The sequence below is a fragment of the Dipodomys spectabilis genome, unplaced genomic scaffold, assembly GCF_019054845.1.
Source record: "Dipodomys spectabilis isolate Male_0828 unplaced genomic scaffold, ASM1905484v1 ptg000042l, whole genome shotgun sequence".
Taxonomy (NCBI): domain Eukaryota; kingdom Metazoa; phylum Chordata; class Mammalia; order Rodentia; family Heteromyidae; genus Dipodomys; species Dipodomys spectabilis.
The window spans coordinates 13,083,818-13,099,381 of record NW_024870719.1 but is presented as its reverse complement, the minus strand read 5'-3'; the positions used below and the strand labels follow the sequence as shown (position 1 = coordinate 13,099,381).

At 33.9% G+C, this 15,564-nt stretch overlaps 1 pseudogene; it reads left to right on the top strand.

Annotated features, from left to right (window-relative positions):
* Positions 1-7,224: 7,224 nt before the first annotated feature.
* LOC122106477 overlaps positions 7,225-15,564 on the top strand; it is a 75,636-nt pseudogene continuing 67,296 nt past the window's right edge.

Here is a 15,564-nt window from a genome sequence, read left to right as displayed (position 1 = left end):
TGGACACTTTCAGTCTTTTCATTTCAGATTTTTTTATTAGATTTAACCATTTTCTACTTATTGAAAGCTAAGGTTTAATCTGATTTCCCTTATCATGATGGTTCTAAGTCAATCCTTCTTTCTGGTACAATTTAAAATGCTAAATTTGTCCAGAGTCCAGTCTATGTTTACTTTTCTGTGTATTCCATCCCAAACACACAAATTACTTCTGCATTTTTAATCACTTCATATAAGACAATATTTTCAGGCTTGTAATTCCACTGAAAATGTTCTGAGATCTGTTCTCTGATTCACTGCTTAATATCTGAAGCAAGTTGGAAAAGTAAAACTCTGGAGGAATTACATATTTTCTCCTCAATTTACCATGTGTCACCCAGCCTTCAATATTAAAAACAGGTATTCAAGGGAAAAAAAGCCTAGTATTCATTTCTCTCTTCTCTTTTTCAAAAGCATGTCAAATATTTACATGATGCTAAAGAGTTTTTTGAAACTTTTGCCTTTGCCATAGAATAATTTATATGCTAAACTGAACAAAATTTACAATTTAGTTAGTGTGGCCAATCTACACTCCCATCATTATTAACAATTTGATCAAGAAAATATTTCATCACCTAAATAAGCTTCTTCTCTTTTCTATATCAATATCTGCTATAGAATGCAAATTTAATTTTATACCAAACTATTTTTTCAAGGTAACTTTCTCTTTCTCTTCCTTCCTGCAGCTCTTTTGAAGTAAGATTTGTGGTTGATATGTTTGGCATTCCTGAAAATATATTTCAGGAACCTTGTATACTGAACCTTGCATAGCTGTATGGAGCTCTGCTTCTCTACATTTATGTCTGTTTCTTGGTGAATTACTATCGTAGCTCTCTGCAAATCTTTCTTCTTCTTTAGCAAACATCTCTGGTGTTTCACTTCTTTCTAAGATCATCCAACATCCAGTGTTTTAGTTGTGATCATTTTTCTTGAATAAACGTACATCATTGCTTTAGTTGGGCCTTGATTATTGGCGAGAGTCCATCAATTTGGTGAAATAATGCTTAACAATAAATATAGAATGCAATTCTATTTTCATTATCCTTATGTAATTGTACAGAAGAATTTTAATTTAACATGTCAGTTTGTGAATGTAATCCATTTTGATCACTCTATGCCATCTTTCCCATCCCAATCAATCCCCTTAAAAAAGCAATGCAATACTATCATAATTGTAATTGATTTAAGAAAATGGGAGAGATACATGTGATATACTCTTATCATTATCATAGTCAATTAATTCCACTGAATTTTGACAGGTCTAATAGGATTTTCAGAATCATCTCTTTATAAAGGAGTCTCAGAGAGAAGATAACAGTCTTACTGATCTTCAAAGTGTAAACCAGTGCTCTTTGTAATGTCTATAAATAATTTTTACTTTGTGAGGTTATTATTGGTACTGATATTAGAAGAAGTTGGGAACATGTTTTTCCTGCCAAGGACCATTTGGTTATTTGGATATCCAAATGTCATCAGTGATACCATTTGCTGCCATACAAATGATCAATTCAGGAAGATGGGGCTGTGGAAAAGCTGTCTCACCGAATACCAAATGATTACATGAGCCATTTATGGTCCATGAACTGGATGTGAAACTAGATTATTTCTAAACTCCCACTTCTCAAGGTATCTAGTATAATTATTTCAGGACTTCTTTCACTCCAGAAGTAATCTTTAGGTCTGAAGAAATCTTCAGTGTTGAGAAAATGACACTTGGTCAGTATGCACTATCAGGACCTGCTCTACCATAGACATCATTTCATCTGCTCCCAGTTCTCATCATTGGAAATCAAGTTTAGTTGAAGTTATTGTCTCTTTTATTCATTTTATTTTTTGTTGCATTTTTATTTTTAATAAATTTTTTATTGTGAAAATACCATACAGAGGGGTTACAATTACATGAGCAAGGTAATGAGTACATTTCTTTTCAAGTGTTGTTGCCTCCTCCTTTATTTCCCCTTACCATCCCTGCACTTCCATTCCCTGCCCCCACCCGCCAAAGTTGAAAAGTTCATCTTTGGACATAACGTCTTATACATCTCATTGTTGCAATGGGTCCACCTGTATCCCTAGTTAAATGATTTGTTTTTTCCCTTCCCCTTCACAAATTATACCAACATCAAATACAGTGAAAGCAGGGGTTATACCCCGGGGGAAGGACGTACAAAGCAACAAAGAAATCATCTTATAAATATGTTAGAAACAATAGCAAGAAAAAAAAACATTTGAAACCTTATCTTGGGGTCCCACTTTTGGGCATTTACCCAGATGATCACAAACAAGACCATACTAAAGCTACCAGAACAATTATGTTTATTGCAACATCATTTACTATAGCTAAGATATAGAACCAACCCAGATGCCTCAGTAGATGAATGAATCAAGAAAATGTGGTATATACACACAATGGGATTCTATGCCTCCATCAGAAAGAATGACATTGCCCCATCATAAGGAAATGGAAAGACTTTGGAAGAAATTATATTAAGTGAAGTAAGCCAGGCCCAAAGAAACATAGGTCCCATGATTTCCCTTATTTGCAATAACTAGTATATGTCTGAGACAAGCAGAAACGGTCAGATAAGTTGATGTTAGGAAAAATGAACCCCAAGATAAGGTCTCAAATGGTTTTTCTTTCTTGCTATTGTTTCTTCTTGTCTCTTAACTCTTCTTTGGGTGGCTTCATCCTCAGGCCAATTAAAAGACAGATGTCACCCATTATATCTAGACTTGGTGGAAGATACACAGAGATGATCGTTACCTGAATCCTACCCTCCCCCACCCCCACAGCCCTTTCTTAGGGATAGTTTATCAAATGTTTTTATTTGGAGTATAGTAATGAATATTGCTATGTTGTGAATCACGTTCACTGGAAAACTCAGGATGAAATCATGAAATCAGATCCCTCATCATGAAACATTAAGACCTGGAATAGCTGGGACCTTTAAGAGGTAATTAGAGCATTGCCCCTCATGCATGAATTAACACATTAATATAATTAATGGATTGGTGAGATAGTAGGTTAACTGAGGGTAGGTCTGCTATAAAACCCAGTTTGGCTTCTCATTCTCACTTTTTCTCTGCAGGTGATCAATGCACTACAGGGCTTCTGTATTCTGTCAGAAAACAATGTCATTACTGAGTTCCTCAACATTGGACCACAACTGTGAGCTGATGTAACTTAATAAGACTGTAGTATTGTTTTTATTAGCAACAGAAAGCATAGTGTGATACCTACTACAGTGTTTCTATGCATACAGAAACACAATAATCATCCAGGGAAAAAGCTACAATAGAATTGCTGATATGTAAATATTGTCATCTCACTCAAATGCATATATTTTTCAATGTATTCCAGTCATATCTTCCAAATTATTAAAAGGTGTAAAGATAGCTTTGTAAGGTGTTTACTCTTGTCAGTTATCTGGGGATTTCATAAAACAGCCTTCTACATGCAGAATATTTTCAAAAGATTTCCTTTTCATGCCTAATTTCAAATGCCTTAATTTCAAGTCTTCTCGATGTCACTTTAAACTTTAAGGCTACAATATTCTCTTCCTTGTTCCATAGTATTTTCATTTAAACTGATGACATTTTCCTTTCAATTTTAGAAAATTGCCCTGCGATAGATCAAATATCTAGAGTCCATGATTTCACTGAGCCTTCTGCCTTTCCATTAGAGAACTTATTAGGACTTTAAATAAATAATGATATGTATATTTCTTATTCTTTAGAAGTGGCTTCATTTTCTAACACATTCAAGGTTTGTAGATGGTAAATGCCATTGAATATGTCATTTTGCTGTGTTTTCTGAAAACAGTAGTATGCAATGTAAGCACATAGCAAAACTTACATCATACTGGGCTCCAGTGGCTCATGCTTCTAATCCTTGCTACTCAGGAGGTTGAAAACTGAAGATCATGGTTAAAAGCCAGCCCAAGCATGAACATCCGTGAGACTCTTACCTCCAATTAACCATCAGAATATGGAATTGGCATCGTGGCTCAAGTGGTAGAGCACTAGCCTTGAGCTGAAGAGCTCAGGGTCAGTCCTCACGCCCAGAGTTCAAGACCTACAACCCACAAAACAAAACAAACAAACAAACAAACAAAACCATACATCAGGTTGAAGGATAGGGTCATAAGGAAATCATAGGTAAAACATACTCATTTGCACACATGCTTTCAACACGTCAAGTTGAATAGAATTAAAATTAATCAAAGATAATGTCTAGTTTTTATAAAAATGTACATTTTTCCCACACCCATTTTCTGTTTCCCACACTTCTTTTACTCTATGTTTCCAGCCTATAATTGAGCTAGTTACACCTAAAAGGAGTTGGTAACTCCGTCTTTCTTATACCAGCAAAATTATTTGTTTACATATCTCATTTTCATTTTTTCTTTGGGGCATTAAGTAAGTATATAGCATAATTTAACCCTGGTTTATTATTTTTTCATATGTGAAAGTAGGAATGATGGACTTCAACCATCACAGGTTATAGAAGAGGCTGTTTTTGGTAACATAATAAGAGACCAAAAAACTAAGAATTAATGTCATTGGTGTCTCTGTGTATATGGCCACATATACACATTTTTTCAAGTTTTAGGATATGGAATCACTATTTTAAGTGGTGCATGGTTTAAAGAGCAGAGCAATTAGTTTTAAGATGGATGTTAAGAATGATACCACTCTGGATGATGACCAAATCTGTTTGTCCACCACAGATAAGAAAGCTTGAGATAAATCAATCTATTAACGAAATTACTGCTACATGAATGTGTGTTTGTGTAACTGTGTGTGAAAATTTGAAGGCAACTGGGTGTAGTGTGTACACATGCATATGCAAACTCAGATGCATTTAAGATGCACTTTAAATTTAGGTGATTGGCTAATTCAAATATTTAGAGATATTTGGAGCTTTAGTCTATTGTTACACTAGTGTTCCTCTGTAATATTATTGCAGTGTTCATTACATATGAAAATGATAACTGTTGACATATCTCTTTGACATTGGAGAATTGAAGTTGAGAATCCTGCCTTTGTGTTGGAATCTTTCCTCCTGTTGTACTTATATATAATCAATGAGTTCTAAGTAAATGTGGTCTTGATTGTTAAACCACCCTATATGCTTCTAGAATTAGAACCAGAAGGGTGAGAGAAATCAACATGTCACTGATGTCTTTCTGTGCTCTGGGACAGAAGCTTCACTAAAGTGAGAAAGCGAACTGAACTTAGTGAACTAGAGTTCAAATTCTACTTATGCTAGTCTATCTCTGCTAATTGGTAGGTACATGTTAGAAGACACATGTAACATTTCATTGGCTAATTGTTTCCTCCTTTGTAATTGACTAAATTAAATGAGCCATAAGAAGCATCTTGAGCAGAGCTTTATGTACTTCCATATGCATAGACACTAGTTGTTTGTATTACAAAAGACTAACATCCTACTCTCATTATTTTCAACCGAGACCTCATAGAAATATATGCAGGTTTGCATTTACTTTAGGATGTTATATAGGTTATTTCCAACTTGATTTTCTCAGCATACACATGATAGAAATGAAAGATTTCTTACAAATCTGAGTCTTTCCTTCCATCTAAGAGTCACTTTTAAACTAAGAAATTTTAAACTAAGAAATAATATTAGACAAATCCCAAATGTATTATTCAGAATATGTACAATCACTCAGAATAAAAACAAATGCTTACAAATGCTTAAAAATACAGTATACAAGTATGTCTTTTTCAGGAGCAGATGAATAAGTAATTTCATTGCCACTTTTAATTTTTAGCAGGAATAAATAAACACTATGGTATTTTAACAAGTTGGAAAACTTGGAAGAAAATGAAGTTTCTTACTGTATTTACCAGATATGGAAGCATCTTACTTTTATAACTTGCATATAAAGCAAGTCTTAAGGTGTATCTTATGCTGGCCCAAATCTTTCATCTACAATTGAGGTGAAGTAGGTTAAGATTTTTCTCAAGTTATTCCAGATTCCTTCTCTGCAAACTATGTATTAGCAACCATTAATCAATAAACTTTGCATTCCCTTTCTAGCAATAGTTAAGAATTCACTTCTAATCTATCTGTAAAATGAGTACTGTTGCCCTTAAGCTATGCCTCTGGCATGCTCTTTCAAAGTCATTACAAGATACAATCCTTATAATACCTTTATGTCATTTTAGGTATTCTTTTATTAAAAAAAAATGAGTGGACTGCCCCTTTTCAGACATGGCTGAAGCTAGCGTGGCCAAAATGAAGTTTAATCCCTTTGTTACTTTGGTCAGATTCAAGGACTAGAAAAGGCATTTCAGTACACCCTCTTATATTTCCAGGAAGATTCCATCTTTTCTTCTTTCCAGTGAGTTTAGACTGAAGTACAATGTGCACTCTATGCCTATTGGCATGAGGTGCAAGTTGTGCAAGGACACTATAAAGGTCACTACATTGGCAAAGTAGTCCTGGTTTACAGAAAGCAGTGTGTCATTTACGTTGGACAGGTGCAACAGGAAAAGGCTAATGACAAAACTAATGACTTTTACCCTAGCAAGGTGTTATCACCAGGGTTAAGCTAGGATTACAGGCATGAGCCACCAGTGCCCAGCTCAGAGTTTCTTATATTGTAAGATTTTCAGAAATATTTATAGAATCAATTTTTAATCTTTTAAATTTAATTTTATTGTCAAGGTGATGTACAGAGGGGTTACAGTTACATAGTGAGTACATTTTTGTGGTAATCTTATATGCTACTTTAATTATAAATTTCTTAAATAAAAATGGGTCAAATTTTTATCTATTTTATGCAGAATATTATGCATATATTTACACATACATATTTATGTAAAAAATTTAAGTGAGAGTGACTTCTTTTATCTAATAAGCAATCATCACAAGACAATACCTTGGAAATGAACTCTGCAACGTGGGGGGTGTGGAGGAGGAAAATTGGGAGAAAAATGAGGGAGGGGGCAATAATGTTTAACAAGAAATGTACTCATTACCTTACATATGCAACTGTAACCCTCTGTACATCACCTTGACAATAAAATTAAGTTTAAAAAGAAAAAAATCAATAGACTTGTCATAAATTTCTTTAAAAATATATTACCACTAAATATTCTTTTCATTTTTTGTGTGTAGAATAATTTTAAGGAATAAAATATAATGCCTATTAGTGGTCTATGGGTATATAGCATGAACCTACCTGCAAAATGTTTTTATCTAATTTAACTTGAAATAACTATACTTAATGTCAGTCCAGAGTTATAAGTGAATGCATCTTCAGATTCTACTTATAACTATTGTCAAGAAATTCTATATATGATTATCTCTCTTAGTTCATGTTTCTGCTGCAAATTGCCAGGTACTGAGAGATCTGGGTACTGTCATCAGGTCAGTGAAAACCGACCTCCTGGCTCTTTATGGCTGCTTCCCTGCTTTAGCTTCACAAGTTGGAAAGAGACAAAGAAAACTTTCTCCTGTCTCTACATATTAGGGTTCTCTAATCTCATCATGTGTGTCTGACTTTGTGCCAATGACATGCAGATACAAGAACATTAGAGATTAAAGCTTTGACATTATTAATTTGGGGAAGGTTCAAAGTTACACTTCATAGCAATTTACCTAGACTCCCCCAAATTTGCTTTCATTAATTTCATCTACTTATTTCAACCTGTCAACATCCTAGCTAGGATGGTTAATTAGGTCTCTTGCTCATATCCCTGCTAATCTCTTTGGCAAATATCAGCTTGGCTACAGTCTTAATATTCTCTATGTTATGGAAAGGCTCAGAATTTTCCACATCTTTAAATTGTGGTTATTTTGGCGTGGTAATGCCTTTTCTCAACTTATGTCAATTTTCTTGCATTTTATTATAAGCAGCGAGTGAGGAGGAAACAAGATGCTCTTGCACATTAGTATTTTTAAAAATCTCTTCAACAAAATATCCAAGTATGTCAGCCACAGTTTCTATCTTCTATAAATTATTGGCATAAGCATGCAATCTAACAATGTTCCTTCCACCTTGTAACAAGGATTGCTTTATCATTGTTTATCATTTCCCTCAGAGACCTAATTACAACAGCCCTCTCCTCTCCACAGTGCCTATTGGCATTGTGTTTATGATGATTTGTATATTCTCTAGAAGACAGTGTCTTCTGTTTGGTTCTGTTTTTGTTCTGACACATCCTCAGAATCATTGTTCTGTCTCTGCTTGGCAATACTGTTCTGTAACTGGAACCTCAAAACTCTTCCAAATTTTCTTTAGTCTGTTTTTGCTATGGATTAATTTCACTATGAAGATTCATTCATGAGCTAACATCTCTACAATTACTCTGTTCCTGAAGACTAGAATTCCAATATGTGAATGGAAAGATCTTGTATATTGTTTCTATAACATAAATGATGAAAAGTTGTAAATCTATTTTTTGTCATCCAAAATATTGGGAAAATTTGTTATTAAATAATTGGTTTATAAAACAATTTATTCTTTTACTATAAAGATGCATTAAATACTGAGAATGATCAGAATTTGAAATCAATGAAATAATTTCACGTGAAGTGCTTTTGAACAATGATAGGTTTTCAGTAAGAGTTGTGCATGTGTGGAATGCGTCCTCTCCTGAACCCCTGCATACTCCTCTTGTACATCACCTCATTCTTGTTTCTCTTTTTCTTTTTCCTTTTTTGTTTGTGTTCCAGTTGTTAGCCTAACCACCTCCACCTTAGGAGCCCCTGTGCTATTGCTTTACAGCAGGGCCTTTCCCCGAAACCTGGTGACACAAGCCCTTCCCCGAAATTAGCTGACTCAGGCCTTATCGGGTGACACAGGCTACTGCAACCATATAGCCTCACCGCAACAAAATCCTCTGCTTTCACACACACACACACACACACACACACACACACACACACACACACACACACATTGACATTAAATTCTTTTTCCTGTGTATCTGACAATGTGTCCCAGTTATTTTTCTTGGGGCAGCCTTTCACCTGTCCTGAGGCTTGAACTCAGAGCCAGGCTCTGTCCCTGAGCTTTCTTGCTTAAAGCAAGAACTCTTATCAATTGACCCATAGCTCCACTTCTTGTTTGGAGATTGGAGTCACACAGATTTTCATGCCTAGATTAGCTTCAAACTGAAATCCTCGGATCTCAGCCTTCTCAGGAGCTAGGATTACAGGCATGAGCCACCAGCATCAAGCCTTCATCTCATTCTTGATCCTGACACATGCCTGTACTCCCAGTTGCTCAGGAGATAGAAAGGAAATCAGTTTGTGCTCAGTGCAGGCAAATTAGAGAGATTGTAGCTAAAATCAATGTATGCATGGTATTACATTCATGCAATTCAGCTTTTCAAGAGGCAAGTACATGAGCATTGAATAAAAGACCACCAGCCTAGACAAAAGTGTGAGACCCTGTCTGTAAAAAATAAAAGCAAAAGAATTTAGAGTATTTTTTAAATTGATAAACAGGAGGAAGAGGCCACCAAAGAGTCAGTAAGTACAAAGATAACCTTCTGTTCAGTGATGACATGATCATTCATGGTTTTCATTCCAGTGAGAGTGATGAGGATAACAGAGCTGCACATGAAAGCCCCAGCAACTAGACCACAAAGGCCACCAATAGGGCCATATAATTCTGTTCAGCAATATCTTAGGATTGGGACACATACTCAAACAATTCTTGAAGATTTACTGCCAGAAGCAGCACCTCTGCTTGAATTGAATGATATGACACTGTGGCAGATTGTTATTAATAGCCTTTCAGAACCACCAACAAGGGGAAAAAAGACAAGCTATTAATACAGTTGGAGATGCTGTGAAATTACTTCGAGTGAAAAAAATAATAATAGTTCTAATGGAAGCTGAGGTATGCGGAGTACCTGACTTCAGATCAAGAAATGGTATTTACGCTTTTAGCAGGTCTTCCAGACATTTCAGATCCTCAAGCAAGGCTTGATATTATTTCAGGAAAGATCTAAGAGCATTCTTCATGTTTGCAAAGGAACTATATCATGGACAGTTCCAGCCATCTCTCTGTCACAAATTCATAGTCTTATCAGATAAGGAAGGAAAACTACTTCACAACTATTTTCAGAGTATGGATAACTTGGAACAGGTTACAATATTCCAAAGGATAATTCAATTTCATGGTTCCTTTGCAACAGCATCTTGCCTGATTTGCAACTATAAAGTTGACTGAGAAACTGTACTAGATAGTTTTAGCCAGGTATTTCCTTGATGTCTTAAGTGTGCAGCTAATGAATCACTTGCTCTCATGAAACCAGGTTGTCATTTTTGGTGAAAATTTACCAGAACAATTTCATAGAGCCATGAAATATGGCAGAAATGACATCAGTCTCGTCATTGTTAAGTAAGACCAGTAGCACTAATTCCAAGTTCCATGCCCCATGAAATGCTCCAGATATTAATAGGGAACCACCATTGTCTGATCTGCATTTTGGTGTCAAGCTTTTTGGAGGCTCTGATATCATTATTAATGAATGTGTCATAGGTTATTTGGAGAATATGCCAAACTTTGCTGTAATCCTGTTAAACTTTCGGAAATTACTGAAAAACCTCCATGAACACAAAAAGAGTCAGTTAATTTATCTGAGTTACCAGTAACACCTTTACATATTCTAGAAGAGTCAGGCTGAAGTAATTGTTACACTGTTCAATCAAGCAACTAAGAGTAAGCTAGATGATTTGAACCTATATGAATCAAAAAGTTGTATGAAAGAGAAAACACAGGAAGCACATATTTCTACTAAAAACAATGACACAGCTAAAAACAGAGTAAGCACCTTAATTTCTTGTTTATGCAAAAGAGAGAGAAACAACTGATGATGAATGCCAATATTGATAACAGAGGAGCTTTTGACTCCCATTTTCTGAATGAAGAGTGGAAAATGTGTCTCTATTTCTTACTACTTTAACCCTGAAATATAAAAATAAACACTTTGCTAAAACTTAAATACAAAAGAATGGTAATATAACCACCAACACGATGTAGAAGTAAACAAAAATTCCTAAATCAAAGAATAGAGTTTGGAAGAACTTAAATGATAAAAAGTAGAAACTGTAAAGTTAGTATATCATAAATGATTGATGAAAGAAATAAAATAAGATTAAGGTAATCATGTTCATTGTGTAAGTCAGCCTCTAAAAAGATGCTATTCTCTCTTGAGAGAGAAAAAATGACATTAGTTCTGAGCTAGTCAAAATAATTCAAAATATAATGACAAGAATGAAACATAACCAAACAATTTAACAAAAATTACACATCCCAACTTGGTGTTACTGAAGTTTTAGGACTGAAGCCCCAGCTCCCTGAGCTCCAGTGTACCAAGATGGGCCATCTGTATCAATATGACAAGGAGATTAGCAAGACAAGACAGGAACACCATCAGTGTGATCACATTGGTTAGGACAATAAATAGGCTCCATGATTCTAGCTCTGTCTTCAAGGCTGAGAGGAATGTTGGATTTTTAGAAAAATAAATGAACAAAAGGCAAGGTTTGGGTGTTTTCTGACTGACAGAGCTGGTAATCTTGTAAGTTTGTGGTGTGGTGGATCATTATCTGAATTCTGGTTCTTCAAAGTGATTCTGGAGAAGTCATAATTGTTGACACTTAGGGGGACAATCTGGTTGCCATGAGATTATTACTCCTGCTTAGCAGTACAGCCTCAGGTCCCATCAAAAAATAATAATTACTCCCACTTAGGGGGACATATATCATCATGGATGATTTGCTCTGTGAGAACGGCTGTTGCTTGGGCTAGTCTCTTGTGACAATTGTGTTTATTGATCATGCTGCTCATTCCTTGAATCCAAGGGAACTGCAGAAGAGAATGACTCAGAGGAAACAGGGTTGGAGAAAGAGAAAATAGAGTTAGGTCAGGTACCCACTTTCATTAACAAAATAACTAATATCACTCAACATGTTCATAGACTGAAAACAAAATTGTATTTTCTCAATAAAACAAAGCAAATTCAACACAATTTCATACTAGCAGAAAAAGAAATAGAATTCTTAGCAAATTAGAAATAAATAAAAGTCTGATAGAGTTTATCTGTAAAAATTATAGCAAATGACTTAAGTAATTGAGAGATGAGAAGACCACTTACTTTAAATTAAGAAATATGAGGTATAAAAACCATTTGGGCCAGGTGCCCGCGGCTCACGCCTGTAAGCTTACCTACTCAGGAGGCTGAGATCTGAGGACCACGGTTCAAAGCCAGCCCAGGCAGGAAAGTCCGTGAAACTCTTATCTCCAATAAACCACTAGAAAACCAGAAGTGGCACTGTAGCTCAAGTGGTAGAGCGCTCGTCTTGAGCTGAAGAGCTGAAGGACAGCGCTCAGGCCCAGAGTTCAGGCCCCAGGACCAACAAAGAAAAAAAACAGTTTGGCAAGGTAGTTGGATACAGCACCAACATTAAAACCAACAGTAACATAAACATAGAAACAAATGATGCATATGATGAAATGAATTACTAGTTATAACATTGATATAACATTAATTGAATAATGTGTAGATTAAAACCCTTTACAAAATGTTGTAATCGAGTCTTAATTCTGAATGACAGACACATCATTGAAATAGAACAGAGAACTCAGATAATATGAATGAATGAATGAATTAGTTTTTATGACTTTTACTATTTTACTAATAACAGGTTATTATTATATAATAATAAAATTATTATTTAAATTATTTAACAATAATTACAATAAAATATGAGTAAATATTTTATATATTTATATATAATTATATGTGTATAATTGTAATTATATATACTTATATATAATTGTACAAGGTAATATGTGGTTTTATATAATTATATATTTAATGACTATGAATATAGTTATATGACTTTATATAATTATGGATAATTATGTAACCATAATTATGTAACTTTATATATAGCTATATATAATTATAATTGCATATAACAATTTATAGTTTATATGTCTTCATATATAACTATATATAATTATATTATATAATACATATTTATATATTATATGATATATGATATATTATTATACATATAAATATAAATAAAAAATAAATAGAAATATAATTATACATATATTATATCCAACTATCTATATTTATATCATTCTATATGATATAATATATAATGTATACTTATATATAGTTCAATATATAAATATGTATCATACAATTATATATTATATAAAAATATATGTAATTACATTGCATATGGGTATATATTTATATATTATAATTATATATAATTTATTATCTATAATATATGTGTACATATATACATATATAATATGTAATATATTATAATTATAAAATATAAATTATGTTATATATAATTATAATATATAAATTATATGTAACTATTTATAATTTATATATTATACATAATATATAAGATACATATTATTTATAATTTATATATTATGATTATATAAATATATATAATTATATATGATTGTATAGTTATATATATAATTAAATGTTCTCAGTAAATGGCAAAGAGATGCAGGAATTCTTACAAATATCAATCCTTAACTGTTACTGTTAACATATAAAAAATTAATATTTCAGTTATAGTCCTAATAAAAATTATTAAAATTTTCAAAGAAACTTTAAAAACTAAAGAGAGTCAGATTTATTTTTAATATGTTTTTTATTGTAAAAATACTGTACAGAGGGGTTTCAGTTACATGAGTAAGGTAATGAGTACAATATCAAGCGTTGTTACTTCCTTCTTTGTTTTTCCCCTATGCTCCACTCCCTTCACTCCCACCTCCACAACTGTACTCTCCCCTTCCCCCCATCCTCGCTCGTCCCACCTAAATTGTAAAGTTCATTTTTCAACATAGTGTCTTGTACATCTCATTGTTACAATGGGCCAACCTGTATCCCTATTTAAGCAATTATTTTCCCTTCCTCTCCCCAAATTAGAGAAGTGTATATACAAGATGCAGAGCACAGATACCAAATACAGTGAAAACAGGGGTTAATCCGTGGGGGAGGGACATATAAATAAACAAAAAAATCACATGGTACATTATAAATACATTAGGAACAATAGCAAGAAAGAAAAAAACCACTTTTGTCCCTATCTTGGGGTTCATTTCATTCTTATCTGGTCATATGTATATAGCTTTTGACCTTTTCTGCTTGTCCCAGACATACAAGTTATTGCAAATAATGGAAACCATAGGCCCTAAGTTTCTTTGGGCCTGGCTTACTTCATTTAGTATATTTTTTCCCAAGTCTTTCCATTTTCTAACAAATAGGGTGATGTCATTCTTTCTGATGGAGGCATAGAATTCCAGTTAATATATACGTGTGTGTGTGTGTGTGTGTGTGTGTGTGTGTAATATATATGTATATCACATTTTCTTCATCCATTCTTCTACTGAGGAGCATCTGGGTTAGTTCCATATCCTAGCTATGGTAAATAATGCTGTAATAAAAATAGTTGTGCTGGTGGCTTTAGTATGGTCTTGTTTGTGATTGTTTGGGTAAATGTCCCAAAGTGGGATTGCTGAGTCATAGGGTAGCTCAAAGCAACAACTGCTCCATAAACAAGTGGGCTAAAGATTTAAAGAGGAACTTTTTTGAAGAGGAAATAAGAATGGCAAATAGACATATGAAGAAATGTTCAACCTCTCTAGCCATAAAAGAAATGTAAATCAAAACAACATTGAGATTCCACCTCACCCCAGTTAGAATGGCTATAATCAAGAAATCTAATAACAACAAATGCTGGAGGGGATGTGGACAGAAGGGAACCCTACTGCATTGTTGGTGGGAGTGTAAACTTGTTCAACCACTTTGGAAAGCAGTATGGAGGTTCCTCAAGAGTCAGATTTCTTAAGACACAAAAGACACAAATTTTTATGAAAGCAGAAATATTCAACAAAATTCTTAACATTGAAGTGCATTAATGTTAAAAAAAGTTGAAATTCATTAACATTCAACATTTGTGTAAGAAAAATAAAAATATAAACCATGAACTGAAAAATAATGTACATGAAAAATTGTATTTAATAAAAGTGTATATGTTAGCCCAGTGAAACTGCTATAACAAAATGTCACTTGTCTAATAGCTCATAAATTTCTCACCGTTCTGGAGCTTAGAACTTCAAGATGAGGGTGGTTTCTTCGTTTATACATAGTTGTTTCATCCTTGTGCTCTCCCTTGACAACATGGCGGTGGTTGTGATTTTAATGTGTTAGTAGAAGCTTATGTATTGGGAATATCCACACTAAAAGTGTTAAGAGGTGAGATCTTAAAGAGATGTTTAGGTGAAGAAGGCAAGCCTTTATTAGTTGATCACCATAATTATGGGAGTAGTTTCCAGTCTGTGGAAGGGAACTCTTGATAAAATAATGTGCTTGCTCTTCTGCTTCCTTGTACATAAAAACCTCTTGATTTTCTGCCTTTCATCACGGAATCACTCAGCAAGTAGATTCTTGTCAGAAGTGAACTCCTCAATCATGGACTCAGCAAACTCCAGA